Here is a 16,294-nt window from a genome sequence, read left to right on the forward strand (position 1 = left end):
GCTCAGTGGGTTGAGCGTGCAACTCTTTTTTTAAAATTTTTTAATTCATTCAAATTCAAAATGTATTCATTTTTGAGAGACAGAGAGAGAGACATTCGTGAACGGGAGAGGAGGAGAGAGGGGGGAAACACAGAATCTGAAGCAGGCTCTAGGCTCCAAGCTGTCAGCACAGAACCCGATGCAGGGCTCAAACTCACTGACCATGAGGATCATGACCTGAGCTGAAGTCGGACGTTTAATTGACTGAGCCACCCAGGCGCCCTAAACGTCTGACTCTTGATTTCAGTTCAGGTCATGACCCCGGGGTCATGGGATTGAGCCCCGAGTTGTCTCAGCGCTGAGTGTGCATGGAGACTCGTTGAGATTCTCTTTCCCTCTGCCCTTCCCACTCCCCCTTCCTCTTCCCTCTAAAATAAAAGGTGGGAAAACCCTCCATTTCCCCCTTGGGAAAAAAAAAGAGAGATAAGCCAGTTACTTGTGATGACAATAATATACTGAAGTAAGTATTGGTAGCAAAATAGGAAAATCACACTATAGGGAGCATTAGAATATTCTATGGGAAATTAAGAGCTGTACTAGTGAGCACAGCATGGAGCACCACACTGATATTTCTCACAGAGAATAATTCTAAATCTAAATAGGTATTGAAGTAGGCGTCCTCATCAAAGTGTGGTTCACAGACCCGGGCTGGGTGGTCCCCAGCTGATCAAGTCATAAGCAAGACAATAGGCAGTTCTGGAGGAAGGGAGTAATATCACTAAGAGGTTTGAAAGACCAGGTTAATTATGAGTTTTCCAATAATCCTATTGTGTTCTTAATAATCGTTATATTCTTCAGGATCGCACACGTACCACGTGAAAATTATTCTCTTAAGTCTCAGCTGACATCAGGATATGGGAGCAGATCATCTCAAATCAGGAGTTGTCCCTACATATAAATGTTCAATTTATTAAAGTTACCTATATCATTACTAGCATGATTACAAAAGTAGGCTAATATTTTTAAAATGTAGCAATGAAATAAGTATAACTCAGAGTACATTTGTAAATGTGAAAAAGTAACAGGAACCCAGTACATAGATCGACTATTGAGTGACCGTGCTGGGGCGGGCCATCGGAGACCAGGATGACGTTGGACAAGTTGACTGAAAGAGTAAAGTAATGGCCTGAGACTCACTCATCCTTAGTCCCAGGACCTTATTTGTTATGAAGAAAATGCCAGGGTGGTATAAAGCCTCATAAAACTTCTTTTTGCTAAACATCCTCCTGGCTTTTATCGCCACCTTTGTTCATAATGGACAGATGTATATTTCTGTCCCAGAGCTGATGCACCGTTTTTACAAAGCAATGTATGGAAACATTTGAGTTACATCCCTAATCCAATCAGTAGGACGTCAGACTCGGTGTAATCAACATGGGAGATAGATACTTGGGAGGTTCCTGGTACTTAGCAACCAGTCATGATGCCCTGATACCTAACCTCTTAGCATCACATAGAGAAATTTACAAACTTTAACAGCAGGAAGAAAGCAAATGTATAGCTTGCAATTTTTTTCAGCCTAAATCCTCCTGTTGAGAGTCAGTGTGGGAATCTCAGAATGATGACAGATCTCTATTATTTCCTCTGCAATTTTCTCTGAAGTAGCCCCTTTAACACCCAACTCCAGCCCATGTCCTTTCATAACCATCAACAAAAAAAATGTCTCCTCCTCTCCTCTATTCTTTTTTAATTTTTTTATAGTTTTTATTTATTTTTGAGACAGAGCATGAGTGGGGAAGAGTCAGAGAGAGGGAGACAGAATCTGAAACAGGCTCCAGGCTCTGAGCTGCCAGCACAGAACCTGATGCAGGGCTCAAAGCCATGAACCGCGAGATCATGACCTGAGCCGAAGTCAAACACTTACCGACTGAGCCACCCAGGCACCCCCTCTTCTCCATTCTTAACTGTTCTTCAAGCTCGATGTCTCTACCTCACTAGGCAATAGTCCATGACAGGGAATTGCCTGCTTTTATTGCACATTTTCATCTGCATTTTTTCTAATATATTTTATTTGTTGAGTGCGTCATTTGTTACCCCATGTGATAAACACAACATTTATGGTACATCATACAAAATGTACCTTTTCCTGCATACAAAGCAAGTACTTGTTAACAACCACATTAAATATAAGACGATCTGGAAGTAACATTCTAAATAATTCATCTTCACGTGTTAGTTTGTTACTAACAATCGACTGTATTTTAGGGACTTTTTAGGAAACTGGTTGTAGATCTAGTTTGATGCAGAATGTACTAAAATTTATTCCTTTAAAATAATGGACCCAGATAATGTTTTCATGCAGAATATCTGCTGTTTCAGAACAGGAGATGTTAAACAGATCTCGTGCAGTGATGTTTCTACTGTCCCCTCCTCACCCTGAAATGAGTGAATGAAATGAGTGTTATATGAAATCATATACTACAAAGTAATGATTTTTCAGAGCAAATCGTAATAATTTCAACTCAAGGAAAGACTACCATCATCATTAAGAAGCACTTCTTAGAGCAAACACACTCTAAAGTAAAAATATTACACAGCTGAGAAGCACGTAACGTTATCCACTAAGTTTGGACCTATGTGTGCTGGTTGGAGGGCAAACAGAATGAAAAACTGGCAAAATTCCATTATGGCCCCAAAGGACATCACATGATATCAATGACAAAAGTCCAGAAGAGTAGTTACTAATTACTATCATGTATGTGTGAATATTATTAAATATCTAAGACCTATAGAAATATGTAATAAAAGATACAACAAATCTTGTTGTGGACCCACCATCAAACTTAAGAAATGCAATTTTGCAAATAAGAGTTAAAATTAGCAGGTGTCTGCCATATACCTGCATAAAACACTCATGTGCAGTGTATGAATAAAATCTTGGTAGATGTATCCTACACACCTGACGAAGTGCTGGACATCTTTGATTCTGTTTATCACTGAAAAAATTAGGTTTTTTCTTTAAATGACACAATGTGAAGTGAAAGTGTCATAGAATCAGACAGAAGAAGCACCAGCTATGTCTGCAGCAACAGAAGGTGTTGCTTATGTAGTAAAGAAGCAGGGATTCGGATCACAATGGGCAGAGAAAGCGTCTTTGACATTCCCCTTCCCTGTCAACAGATTAGGCTGCCCTCGTTTCTGCTGACAATTCAATCAGTGTAAGGGGCAGAGGACATGGCTCTAGAGTTCCAGCCAAACAAGACAGTCCTGGTGCAGGGGAAGGAGGAAGAGGGAAGACAGTCCTCATTGTGGAGGGGGGTGGGTGGAGGGTAAGAATTGATGCCCCTGATTGCCCAGCTGCAAACTATTTTATTTGGGGGAACAATTGATGATCCACAGTATAACTCTTGATTTGGAAGTCATCATGTTGACAGAAATAGTAACAATTATGAATAATCTGAAAGGAGTTACTGGGTAATAAACACACATCTTTTGGACATGTTCTGGAAAGAGATATCACTGAGAAAGAAGAGTCTCCTCAATAACACGTGCTGACTGATCCAGTTACCGCTGCTGTGTAACAAATCATCCCAAACTTGAGTCACGTAAACCCACAAGCATTCTATTACATTCACAGATTCAGTGGGTAAGAATGCAGAAAGGGGAAAGCAGAAAGCAGAAATTCAGAAGGAGACAAGCAGCGTGCTTGTCTCTGCGCCACGGCGTCTGGGGACGTGGCTGGAAGCTTTGAAGGGTGGGGGTGACTGGATGGTTGGAGCTGTAATCATTAGGAAGCTTGCTTGCTCACCTGTCTGGGGACGGGTGCTGGGTAGCAGCTGGGACCTAAGCAGAGGCCCTCTAGTGGAACACCTATTCAGGGGCCTGTCTTCCCCACAGCAGGTTCAAGAGAAACCAGACAAACCGAGAGAGCCAGGCAGAAGTTGTAGTACTCTTTCTAAAACAGCCTTGTGCATATCACTTGTGCTGGAATTACGTGCTCTCCCAGGTGCAAGAGAGTAAACAACCCCCATCTCCGGAGTGTCAAAGTCACATTGTAACCTCCCTGGGTTGGGAGGTATCATTATGGCCCACTTTGGAAATTAGCCCACCACACTGATTGCCAGGGAGATGGGAGCTCACCTTAAGTTTTCTAAATAAGGAATCAAATGAGACTTATTTATTCATGACAATGTCCGTTAGGATTCTTTTGTGATTTTTAGAGTTTATTCCAGTAGTGCATCTTGGCAATCTATTTCAACCTAAACCTATCGCTTGAAGGTTGAAATATCACAATGTTTTAGGCTACGATTATGACCTCTCTTGTTTCAACTTATTATAGTAAGCGCCTAGCTGGCTCAGTGGGTACAGCATGCAACTCTTAATCTTAGGGTCATGAGTTCAAGCTTTGTGTTGGGCATGCAGCCTGCTTTAAAAAAATTTAAAAAAAGTGCCAAACTCAGTTTATTAGAGAAAATCTCAAATCTGTAAGAGTAAAGAGAATGGTACAGTGAATTCCCAAATTCTTATTACCCAGCTTCAACAATTATCTACTTATCGTCAATTTTGTTTCACCTATACCTTCACGCATGCCTTGGCTCTGCCTGTTTTAATTTCAAGAAAATCCCAGATACCATTTCATGAAATATCAGAATTTTTAATGTTAAGCTTTACTCATCAGGCTTTCTTAAGTCTTGTGTCTCAATCTTGAGTAAATGGTCAATTACCAATAATTTGACTCTTTCCTAGCACTGGAGAACATTTTTTGGTCATTGCAGGAAAAAAAAAACCCCACGTATTCAACTAATTTATATATTCCTCTTGAATGTTGCTCAAGAAATGTATTCAAAGTTGAACACGGCCAGGGGCAGCTGGGTGGCTCAGTCAGTTAAGTGTCTGACTCTTGATTTCGGCTCAGATCATCATCTCACAGTTCTTGAGTTCAAGCCCCTTGTCAGGCTCTGTGTTGACAGTGTGGAGCCTGCTTGAGATTCTCTCCCTCTCTCTCTCCCCTGTTCCCCAAGCATGTGCTTTCTCTCTCACTCACTCAAAATAAATTAAGTTAAAAAGAAATTTGAACAGCGCCATAAAGTTCATTAGGCCAGTATGCACTACTGTTTCCCAAGTATAAATATATCCCTAATACTTTTAGAGTATGATATGCTCATTGACTTTGCACTTCACAAAGTATTCTAAGGAGTATTCAGTGAGATATAACCACAATTCAGTCCATGTTCCATCCGAGCATCAGGAGAACCACACAACCCTAGTGGCTAAACATGAACCTACAATTATAAGTTTAGGGTATTATAACGTAGTCAGAGGTTTTAAAATAAATTTTGAAATAAAGTGAATGCATGGAATTTGATCCATGGATTAAACTGCTTATCATTAAGCCACATCTGCATCCCTTAGTTAAGAATGACAGGTGTCATTAAACATTACAAACCCATAGTGAGTTTGTACACTACAAATGCTCAAGGAAACGTCTCTAACTTAATGAAGCCTCACAGTGGAAACAAAATTATAAACATAGCCCAACGTCCGTGCATGCGTGCATGTATCTAGGCACACACAAGGAAAACTTAGAGAGGATACACACGAAGTGTGAACAGTTACCTATACTTACTGCTGCTGTTTGTTTGTTTTTTAACAAGCATGTAGTCTTGGATTAGCTTATTTTTCTCCATATAAGATCAGCTTAAAAGTACAATCTTCAAAAGCCATATAGGTTTTTAAATGATCAACATGTATGTGTTCAAACATGTATGAGAAAATACCTGACAGATGCCTTACATACCAAGGGCTACCTCTGCAAAGACCACTTTCCTCAACTTTTAACATATTCATCAAACACATACTGCTTTTAGATAGTTCTAAAGATGTAAGACAGGTTTCAAAGAATTAAAACTGGTAATAATTTTAGTTGTAGCCCAACAATTGAACCACGAAACGTCTCAAGAAAGACTGAAATTTCAATTTCTCAAGTTAGGTCATGCTCTACATGAAAATACTTTCATGAGGTGTTAAGATTTTGGGTAACTGGTATCACAGATCACTATGCATGCATTTTCTGATTAATAGTGAAGGTCCGTAATGATTTCAGAAATCATCTCACATTCCTATTTTGATGAAAAGAGAAAAACCTATGTTTCTATATAGTTTAAAAAAGGAATCCGATCATAAAAAGTTACTCGATAGAGGGGAAGCTCACACTTGTTTCTTGTCAACTTGGGAACAGTTCTGGAAATAGTAACCCCCTCAATGTTTATTATGTCTAACACTGAAGCAAGAAAAGGAACCAAGTTTCCAGATGAAATCAGCAGTTTGCCAAAACCGAAACCAAAATATGTGAACACGTGTGTGTGTGTGTGTGTGTGTGTGTTTCCACCTGCGTCTGCGCGTGCCCGTGCACACATAAGCACACCTGCCATCTCACTGACAGGGCCTGGATAGAACATAAAACTAAGGCTCTGGCTACCCTGTGTAATAGACCAGAGTCAAAAACTCATATGGAGCAAAATAAGGTCCTGGAAAACAAGTTTCACACCCTCAGTCACACTCTTACCACGTTTCCACCTTCTTGTGGAAATCCACACTCCTCCAGCCCTTAATGCTGCTAGTGCTTAAAGCCAAATGAACTTTACAGCTGGGAAAGCAGGTGGGATAAATCCCTCTCTTATTCCATAAGCAGAGAGGAAAACAATCACGCGCCTATCAGCTCAGCTGAGCGCCAAGGTCTCCTCCTCCACACTGGGCACAGGAAGGAGTCGGTGGAAAGGCGAGAGACCGCACGCCTGCCAACACTCAACACTCGGCCTACGAGTACACATACCATCACTGATGCGTTCCATTAATGGAGGGAACGTGTTCTAAATTGCTGCGGAAAGTTTCTGCCTGTGATGGATTTTGAAACTCACGTGGCACTTACACTTTACAAGAAGACTATGAAGTGGTGGAATCTCCCAATCGGCCAAGTGTGCTCCCCTCCTGTCTCACTCACTTCTCCACTCTGGCCGAACAGTGCAGTGTCTGTTCATTTTACTAGGATGTAAACCTCAGCACTTTCTTGGGAGCTTCCTCACTGCCCAGCAATCAGCTACCAGGAGCTGTTGCTTCTCTATTCACAGCATTTCTTGGGTCCAGCCGCCCCATTCCATTCTCAAGGCATCAGCTTCTCTGCATTCCTTCACCTCACGGACACCTCCCCACTGCTGGCCAGTGGAGGAGAAGGTGCTGGGTGGGAGCCGGGAGGTCTGAGTTCCGGTCAAGCTCCCACTACAGGATGACCTTTAGACCTCAGGTTTTTGTTTTGTTTTGTTTTTTCACTTTGGTTTTTCAATGGTGATGTAAAGAAATGGACTAGTTGATTACCTTTAGATTCCTCTTTGACTCCAAGACCCTACTTAGATGAAGCACTGTCATGGCCATCCAATCACCATTGTCATATCAATCTTCTTAAAACAGTACTCTGTCCTTGCTCTCTAAATGCAACATGAGCATTAGAATCACCTGGAAGCTTCATATAAAAGTGGTCTCGGGCCCCACCCCAGACCGAAATCAAAATCTGTTATTTCCCCAAAACCCCCAAAGGATCTGTATGCTCTTCTCAGTGTGAGAGGCACACTGCTCTGGACTCTATCATTTCTCTGTTCCAAGATCTTTCCAAAACTGTGGAAACACAAAACGGACACGATAAAAATCTCCATTTCTGAGTAAGGGGCCCTTCCACCAACCGGCCTGATTGGAACCATCTTCTTACAGAAAGGGTGCTGAGTCCACTGCCCTCTAAGCGCATGCCATCCCGGCGCTTCACTTTTGCTCATCGTACCTGGGATGTCCTTCTTCCTGTCCATCCATCCAAGTCATTCTTTAGATCCAAGTGCAAACCCACCTCCTGTAATACCTGCTCTCCCCAGCCTCACCTTAAATGATATGCCTGAGCTCAGTCATAGTAGGAACCAGCTATATTGCTTACGTCTTAGGCGTATCTATGCGTAGCAACTCTTCTGCTCACTTATCTGTCTGTCTCGTATTCCCTCAACTAGACTGTAAATGCCTTTTTACAATTTCTTTGAGAGACAGGGAGAATGCGTGCAAGTGGGGAAGAGGGGCGGAGGGAGGGGAAGAGAGAAAATCTTGAGCAGACTCCATGCCCAGCATGCAGCCCAATGCAGGGCTTGATCCCAAGACCCTGGGATCATGACCTGAGTCTCAATCAAGAGTCAAATGCTCGACCAACTGAGCCACCCAGGAGCCCCCTGTAAATACCTTCTTAACAGGGATTCACAGTACCCACTGACACATGCGTGCATACATGCATGCGTGTGTACACACACACATACACACACACTCCAACAAAAATCATGTAGCACTTCTTATGTACCAGGCGCATCTGAAGAGGCAACAGTGAAAAGGGCACAGGTCGCTCCCCTCAAGGATGATACAGGCTCTGTACAACACAAGTGCTTGTTGGACATCCATTACTTTGATGCCTTTAACATCATTACTTTCCCAGTAATTTTTTTTTTTTTTAGGTTTATTTATTTTGAGAGAGTAGGAGAGAGAGAAAACTTGAGAGTGGGGGAGGGGGCAGAGAAAGGAAGAGAGAGAGAATCCCAAGCAGGCTCCACACTGTCAGCGAGGAGCCTGAGGTGGGGCTCGAACTCACGAACCGTGAGATTATGGCCTGAGCCAAAATCAAGAGTCAGACGCTTAATTGACTGAGCCACCCAGGCGCCCTACTTTGCCAATAATTCTGACTCTTCTATTAATTTTTGCTTGCAACTTCACTGACTGAGACATGTATTCCATGCTTTGATTTTAGATTTACTTTGGGGTTGCAGAGTTACATTAGTCAGTAAAAGTATAGAGACAAAGATTTTCAAAAATCTACAGCTTAGATCTGTATATGAACTTAAAAAGAAACTGTTGGGGTATTTTAGGATAAAATCTGTACTGCCTTGTGAGTTTTACCTCCAACCCTCTACCTTTTCACATTTTCATGACTGGTTTCACCCAAATCATTCATACATGAAACAGGAAATGTTAGCCATTTTTCAGGCACCCATAAGCTCATGCCCTGGCATATGAACTTGCTTCTAATGAGTGAGAGTGAACAGAAAAATACTCTCAACAACCAACCCCCCTCAATCAGAGAAGAATCAACAACCAACCCCCCTCAATCAGAGAAGAAAGGTTCTGAGGAAAAAAGTGTTCACCGTGGAATGCTATTCCACTAACTTCAACCTGAAAACACATCCATAATGAATAGGTCAGAAAATTTTGAGAAATACTGGTAAAAAAGAAACCAAAAGTGGCCATTTCCACCTGGCCATTAATACTCCATGGTAAAATCATTAAATCTTGCTGCAATCGTCTATGTTATGCAAGTATTCATTACATATTTATTTAAATCTCACCATGTTTCAAAAAATACAATTTAAGATGGCTTACAAAACTCAAGTTCAACATTACATGATAAAAATTAAAAAACTAATGAAATGATACAAAGTGTGTGGGGGGGAATCAAGATTATGTAGTAAAATTCATCTAGGAATTTGGTTAGTTAAAAAATACAGATGCCTGTGTGGGCTCAGTCGGTTAAGCATCCAACTTCAGCTCAGGTCATGATCTAGCAGTTTGTGAGCTCGATCCCTGCATTGGCCTCTGTGCTAACAGCTCAGGGCCTGAAAGCTGCTTCAGATTCTGTGTCACCCCCTCTCTCTGCCCCTCCCATGCTCATGCTCTGTCTCTCTCGGTCTCTCAATAATAAATAAACATTAAAAAAAATTTTTTTTAAATACAGACAATGGGATCCTATGCTAGAGATGGACCACACATCTGGGGCTAAGCTTTCTAACATTTAAAGCAAAGAAACAATCAATCAATTACAAAATTGACATCATCCATACTTTTATGTTTTAAGATACTGACAGGACACTAAGGCTATTCCTGTGTGAGACAGAATTTCTCCTCTGGCTTCTGCAAGAGAGCACACTCTTCTGGAAGGAGACTGCAGGGTAATCATTTCATCTTGAAGCATGACTGTGGTAAAACACATGGGAGTCAGTAAAAGATAGATGAATTGGTTAAGTTCAGAAAGAATTTGAATCTAAGAGGGTCAGGGGCGCCTGGGTGGCTTAGTCGGTTAAGCGTCCGACTTTCGCTTGGGTCATGATCTCGCGGTTCGTGGGTTCGAGCCCCGCATCAGGCTCTGTGCTGACTGCCAGCTCAGAGCCTGGAGCCTGTTTCAGAGTCTGTGACTCCCTCTCTCTCTGACCCTCCCCTGCTCACGCTGTCTCTCTCTCTCTCTCTCTCTCTCCTAGAAATAAATAAAACATTAAAAAAAAAAAGAATCTAAGAGGGTCAGGCTTGGTTCTCCCATGCTTCTTTTCAAGCTTCTAGGCTGTCTTAGCAAATAATGGCATAGATCTCTTAGGAGAACTTAAACACTGTTGAGTACATACCATGTGCCAAGCATCCAGCATAGATGTTGAAACAGGACCAAACCATAACCTGACAACAGACCGTTCCAATAAGGAGTCATGTTTCAAGATCGCATCTTCTATTATAAACAAAACGAACACGAGAGTGTCAGGTCATATAAATGCGAACATTAAAAGGCACCGTGTCAGTAAAGGCATTTTAATTATCCTTAAAGAAAGAATCTAATGAGTTGTAGAATTCAATTTTTCATTTGACTAGCAGGACTCGGCTAATGGACGCTAACATACAAATGGCTCCTTTGTTTCCAACGGTGGATACCATGACACTCTGGGCGGTAGCACCACTCACTGAGCCCATCTACCCTCACCATTGTGATAACAGCATGGAGTGATCCACACTCACCAAGTGATCTGAGTGCCCCTGAGTACACTGCTGATTGGGATGGGTCGGCAAGAGTCAACAGAAGCAATGAAATGGGAGCGCTTATCTTCACTTTTTTTTGGTTTCTCCCCTTGTCTTTCACCTAATCGTTCCTTAATTGGCCAACTATTTAATGAGCACATACCATGTGCTAAGCACTGCCCTAGTCAAGGATAAAACAATGAAAAAGAGAGTCACTGCCTGCATGGAGTTTACAATCTAGGGATTTCTAAAGCCCCTCATGGGACTCACTTGTACTTAACGTCTGAATCATGGGTCCTAGAACATTCCTTCAGTTCTGACACCAGGGAGATGACTGTCTGAAGAGCCATGCTCAGCTCTGAATGCCACATTTTCTGGGAGATAATGAAAACCAGGAGAACTTTCACAAGAATGGTGTCTGGAAAGGGGATCAGATAAACAGGCTAAACGGGAAGAACCAGGGCTGTTTACTCAAGGAAGGGAAGAAATTATACAAGCATGTGAAGGGCTGCCAGGGAGCAGAGGGTGGATAGTTGCTTAGTGCCATTTCCCCACAGGGTCACATAGTTGCAGTGCCCTGCACACTGGGACACACCGGGGAGACTATGAGGTGGAAAAACACTTACCGCATGCATTTAAAAACGCATGAGAACTGTAAAGAAAATTAAATCAGAGTATCAGTGAAAATATTAAGTACTGAATTCGTATAAAACTTCCCCATAAAATCCTATTAATTTTCTTAAAAAGAATTTTATGCTTACACACTTGAAAATAACTTAAAATGGAAAATAACTTTTAAAAATTAGGTTATGTGCTTGAAATGACTCTAACGTATATGAGCTAGCAATTTCTAATGATGAGCTTTCAACGCTATGGTTGCTGATGATGAATAAGGGATTTTATTCACCCAACAAAGAGATAAAAATTATCTTAGCGATTTTTGTAACCACCGAAATACAGCAATTCCTAGTTCAAGGATCCAACTGTACTTGATTTGATTAACGCCGTAGTGAACTTTCTTGGGAAAATGTAACAGATTTCAAATCCAGCTGAAATTTTTTCCTATTAGGGATTACAAAATACTGACAAAGTTCTAATGTGCAGACTTTGTGTTTCCAATGTCATCCTGAAGCTAGCTTGGCTACACTGGACCAGAGGGTCCTCGGGTCCCTCCACCACGTCTGACCATTGGGTCATCCCTTGGACCACATGTCTGAACCTGAAACCAAACTCTTCTGACAGCTCCAAGGCCCCCGGAAGGTGATGTACAGCAGCAGCTTAATGGGCAGCCGGGTGCTAAAGTTACACCACCATTGAGCTCGCTGCCCAAGAGAATGGAGTATTACGATCCCATCTGGGACCAAGCTCCAGTAAGCCCTAGAACAGCCTTTCCACACTTGGTACACTGCAATCACCCAGAGGGCTTATTCAATACAGCTGGGCCCCTCCCCAGAGTTTCAGATTCAGTCCCTCTGGCATGGGTCCTCTATTTTACATTTCTACCAAGTCCCCAGCTGATGTAGAAGCTGCTGGCTGGTGAGCCGATCTTCCAGAACTGGTGCCCCAGACAAGCCCATTGAGAGGGGCCTCAAGGCTTGGATTCAGTGGTCTGAAGGTTGAAGGGATCAATATATCCTGACTCACACCTAAACCTGGTGTGACTCATCTCCAGTGCTCTAGAAAGGGATGACGGAGATGAATGATTTTAAAGTAAAAGGAAAGAGATGGGTCTAATACCATTTAAAAAAAAAAAGGTGGTAAAGTTAGGTGACCAAGAATAGAATTATTTATGACATGTGAGTGAAATCTATCTTGTTTGAGCAGGACCACAGGACCATCGCAGCCTGGGATGGGCGTTCTTTCTGAAACTAGTTCAGATCTCTGATTACAGTGATTCTGTGATTTGTTCTAGAGGGTAATTGTTGGAAGTAAGCTGTTGTGGGATAATTTATCTTTTTTTAAAAAAAAATTTAAATGTTTATTTTTGAAGGAGAGAGAGAGCATGAGCAGGGGAGAGGGAAGGAGGGAAGGGGAGAGAGAGAGAGAGAGAGAGAGAGATAGAGAGAGAGAATCGAAGCAGGCTCCAGGCTCTGAGCTGTCAGCACAGAGTCCGATACGGGGGCTTGAACTCATGAATCATGAGATCATGACCTGAGCTGAACTCAGACACTTAACCGACTGAGCCACCCAGGCTCCCCAGTAATTTATGCTTTACATTACACTTTTATGGGAAAATGAACTGCAAGTCCTAACTCAGTAACTCAAATGTTTCAGAATGGAGAATCTTTAGAAGTTCGTGACAGCCTGTAACTGACAAACATTCATGTATTCATTTATTCAACCAATATTTCCTAAGTGTCCACTCTGTGCTTAGTTGACATGCTGGGCACCAAGAGTATAAAGAATAGTCACTGACCTTCAGAAGCTCATGGCCAAGTAAGAAAAACACGTAAGTGAGAATTTTTTTTTTTAAATAACCACTACATTATCATATAATACATTATCATATAAATATCATCTGAACTGATTAGTAAGCAGATTGGGTGTCTAAATACGGATTTTTTAAAAAAAATTTTTTAATGTTTTATTTCTAGGAGAGAGAAAGACAGCATGAGCAGGGCAGGGTCAGAGAGAGAGGGAGTCACATCTGAAACAGGCTCCAGGCTCTGAGCTGGCAGTCAGCACAGAGCCCGACGTGGGGCTCGAACCCACGAACCGCGAGATCATGACCTAAGCGAAAGTTGGACGCTCAACCGACGAAGCCACCCAGGCGCCCCTAAATACGGATTTTACAAAATTATGTAAGCCTGATCAAACTAGAGATGTCAAATTTAAGTGAATCCTCTAACAGACTGGCCAACATTTAGTCATGACCTTAGAGCATTATTTCTGTCTTTGTAGCTATTAAACCAAAAGGTGCTATCCATGGCTTAACCCCCCCTTCCTTTTCACTCTGACTTGTGTTTTCAAACCATCTTTATAAGTTTTATAACCATCTTGAAAAGTCTCAAAATCAATGACAATTCAGTGCATTCTGAATTCACAAGCCACAAGTTTGTTCTCCTAAAATAAAGGAGTTTTGGAATTAATAGTGTTGTCGTGATGTAAACCTCTAAAAACAGGGCGATGTCATAGTATTTGAAAAAGAAAAGGATTATGAAAATTGGAATACTGGAAAGTTGAGACCAATACCAAGTTTTAGCCCTGAGCAAACTATTTTGCTGCTGTATTATAAATGCTAGAAGAATCAGGTTTCTAATGGAAACATAGGCAGACCTGGCCACAATAATATATGTAAGTGATAGGTTTCTGTTCCTGGATAGTGATTTCCCTCCCTTCTGAGCGTTAATCTTCGAATGACTTACTCTATAAATTACTGAACTGAGTTCAAAAGCAAATGAAATTTAAAATACCCATTTACTGAATGGCTCAAATGCCATGTTGAAATTACCGTGATTTATCTGTTTCTTTAATGGTGACTGTAGCAAATATACTTCATTGCTCAAAATTATTACCTGGTTGCATAGTTTACTCTGTTTTAAACATAAATCTGTCCCCCTGTTCAGAACAGCAGCTGGTTTTCGCCAAGATCTCATTCATTCGTCCACAACTAAGAGACCCAACTTTTTCGCTCTACAACCCGAAAGCCTGTCTAGATCTACACTGAGGTACATGTAGATAAATGGTACTCAGTTTTTGGCAACTAATTAAATCTACATGCACCAAGCCCCTCTGGAAAACAGTGTGGAGGTCCTCAAAAAATTAACAACAGAACTCTCCTATGACCCAGCAATAGCACTGCTAGGAATTTACCCAAGGGATACAGGAGTGCTGATGCACAGGAGCACATGGACCCCAATGCTCATAGCAGCACTCTCAACAATAGCCAAAACATGGAAAGAGCCTAAGTGTCCATCAATGGACGAATGGATCAAGAAGATGTGGTTTATCTATACCATGGAATACTACATGGCAATGAGAAACAATGAAATCTGGCCATGTGTAGCAACATGGATGCACCTTGAGGGTGTTATGCTGAGTGAAATAAGTCAGGCAGAGAAAGACAGATACCATATGTTTTCATGTATAGGTGGATTGGGAGAAACTTAACGGAGGACCATGGGGGAGGAGAAGGGGAAAAATAGTTGTGGAGAGGGAGGGAGGCAAACCATGAGAGACTCTTGAATAATGAGAACAAACTGAGGGCAGATGGGGGTGGGGGAGAGGAGAAGGGGAGTGAGGGGCATGGAGAAGGGCACTTGTTGGGATGAGCACTGGGTGTTATAGGGTAACCAACTTGACAATAAACTACTTAAGAAAAAAAAACTATTACAGCCTAAATAAATAAATAAATCTACATGCACCAGGATTACTACATTGGAGGAGGGGGCAAGGTATGATATTATGTAGCCAGGATGGTTTATTCCCCGTGCTCACATGCCTACTTATATCCTGTCTGGCACTAAAGACAGCCCTGTCTGCAGAACTCCCGTATTTCTTTTTTTTTTTTTTTTTTTAATTTTTTTTAATTTATCTCTAGGAAAGACAGAGAGAGACAGTGTGAGCAGGGGAGGGTCAGAGAGAGAGGGAGTCACAGACTCTGAAATAGGCTCCAGGCTCTGAGCTGGCAGTCAGCACAGAGCCCGACGCGGGGCTCGAACCCACGAACCGCGAGATCATGACCTAAGTGAAAGTCGGACGCTTAACCGACTAAGCCACCCAGGCGCCCCTGAACTCACGTATTTCTTGAGCATTACTGATTGCAGGTGTTGCTTTCACAGCACCAGAGCTGCTGCTGAAGGGATATTCTGGCTTAAAATCCAATGTCTTACAAACATCAAGAGAAGGACCACCCCCTTTCATTTCCCTTTTCATAATTTAGTCGATGGAGAAGCTGGAAAAAGTATATATTCTCCAACAAGGGAAAAAGTTGCCACATACATGATAATGGACTGAATGGCTTAATATATAAAGAGTACTGATGAATAAATAAAAACTATTTTAGGGAAAAAAGTGGGCAAGTAACTTTTAAGAGATGAGTCACAGAAATAAAGGTATAATAACGTGTATTCTTAGAAATGATCAAGGAAATACAATTTAAAACATGATGAGACTACTTTTCAACAGTTGAATTGGTCAGTTTTCTTTCTCCTGATAATAGATACTGAGAAGCATAAAAGGAGCATCGATATGCTGCTAGTAGAAGTGCAAATTGTATGATTTTTTTCAAATGATAATTTAACGATGCTTCTGGGATCTTTAAGATGTTCCTACTTTTACACCTGCTGAGCTCATATTGAATAATCTACTCTAGGGAAATAAGAAGTTATGAAAGTGAAGACATACATTTAAAGATGTTCACGGTCACTTACTTTCAGAATAACAAAAAAGTGAAAAACTGGGGGATAAATAAATTAGGGTACATTCATAAGACAAAAAGGCATGTACTCGTTAAAAATCACAATAC

General features: G+C 41.5%; 1 protein-coding gene across 1 annotated transcript in view; it reads right to left on the reverse strand.

The window, feature by feature from the left end:
- The window catches only part of SASH1 (SAM and SH3 domain containing 1), a 156,508-nt gene that overhangs the window by 110,449 nt on the left and 29,765 nt on the right, over positions 1–16,294 (reverse strand). The gene's annotated exons all lie outside the window — the stretch shown is intronic.

Source organism: Crocuta crocuta, unplaced genomic scaffold (genome assembly GCF_008692635.1).
Source record: "Crocuta crocuta isolate KB4526 unplaced genomic scaffold, BGI_CrCroc_1.0 scaffold25, whole genome shotgun sequence".
In the NCBI taxonomy this organism is placed as follows: Eukaryota; Metazoa; Chordata; class Mammalia; order Carnivora; family Hyaenidae; genus Crocuta; species Crocuta crocuta.